At 30.2% G+C, this 1,515-nt stretch overlaps 1 long non-coding RNA gene across 1 annotated transcript; it reads right to left on the bottom strand.

The window, feature by feature from the left end:
* Window positions 1–695: 695 nt before the first annotated feature.
* Window positions 696–1,133, bottom strand: LOC119569589. The gene is made up of 2 exons (XR_005228289.1): window positions 1,038–1,133; window positions 696–896 (listed from the first exon to the last, which is right to left on the bottom strand). It is a non-coding gene; the product is annotated as an uncharacterized LOC119569589 (long non-coding RNA).
* Window positions 1,134–1,515: the final 382 nt, after the last annotated feature.

Here is a 1,515-nt window from a genome sequence, read left to right as displayed (position 1 = left end):
TGTGATTTATTATTTCACTAAGCATGGCAGATTAAAGCAAGTAAGTGTAAGAAATTCATGTAGCTTTTGCTGCTCATGCAAATGATTTTAAATCATGCACTATTGAAACAACAGTTTATCTCAGTAGATAACCCTACTGGTAACATATTTGCATTTACATATCATGTTAAAATATGTAGGAAGGTATTTTTAGTAAAATTAAGAATTAAAATGGATTTAAATCATTATTTTTAATGGACTTTTTTATGCATTATAATTTTCTACCAGGTTAAAAAAGTTGCACCAACATTTACAGGATTTTTTACTAGTCAATATAACAATCTGAGCATGCAGTTCCAGGCAGCATAATCTATTAAGATATACATTACAATTAAACTTAAAAACAAATTATCAACATTATAATGTAACAAAATACTATTTAAAAAATAAAGGTCTACAATTTCCATTTAAAAATATTCTAAAAGTATATTTCAAATTTAATATTAGATCTTCAACAAATCAGATGTGCATACATGTGTGTGACTATGGATACGCTATAGTTGTTTTATTTTTATTAATACAAATTTATGGTTATTTTAAATAACTAAGTAAGTCACATCTGTATTACTCAGCATGCTCTACTGATAAAGCATTGCAAAATTGCAAAGTGATGCTGAGGGTGGGGGGGTGCATTACTCATTCTCCTAATATTGTTCTTCGACCTTTTATATTACTTTCCATCCTTAACTCAGTAAAAAAAGAAAAAAAAATCCTTCCAGGTGTTTCTCGGTGTCTCTGCTAATTACAAGTCAGGAACTTCTGTCAAACATATGGCCAAGGAATTTGTACCTGTGACAATTCTCTGCTCTCCTTGTCATAATTCACTGTGCAAGCATTATGTTGCTCTTCACGGCACTCTGGAAAATAGTAAATTGAACAGTTCAAAAATGCTCAACTTTTATCTAAAACAGAATAGAAAAAACGAAAGAAAAAGACAAAACACAATAATGCAATCAAAAGGTTAACCATAAAATGAACAGTTTTGAGAAGATCCTTACTGTGGTTGTTGAAATTTTCTCTGTCCATTCTCTGGCTGCAATTTTGGAAACTACTGTCTCAGAACTTCAGTTGCTTTTTCAGCATCATTCTGAAGAAGTAAAATATTTTGCTAAATGCATACTTAAATAGGGTGATTAAGCATCCATTTCCTTTACTTCAAGCCTATAAATCAAACAAAAAATCAACCATGTGACAGGGCCCTTCCCATAAAATTATTTTTTGAGAATATAGCAGAACTGAGTGCCTCTAATTCTTAGTTAGTAAAGTCCTACTAAGCATACTGTTAGCTTGATTATCTGCAAATACTGCAACAACATTGTTTGCATTATTAATTTTGTTTACCCAGTCATGGTTCCTGAAGTATACAGTCTCTACAGTCTCTAAGGAGTTATTTACTAGGTCTAAATGACCAAATACAATGAATATTAAAGAAGAATTTTTGTTTTAATTACTACTGTTTCATTTAAAAAAAAATTA

Source organism: Penaeus monodon, unplaced genomic scaffold, assembly GCF_015228065.2.
Source record: "Penaeus monodon isolate SGIC_2016 unplaced genomic scaffold, NSTDA_Pmon_1 PmonScaffold_16813, whole genome shotgun sequence".
In the NCBI taxonomy this organism is placed as follows: domain Eukaryota; kingdom Metazoa; phylum Arthropoda; class Malacostraca; order Decapoda; family Penaeidae; genus Penaeus; species Penaeus monodon.
This window is presented reverse-complemented; position numbering and strand designations above follow the sequence as displayed.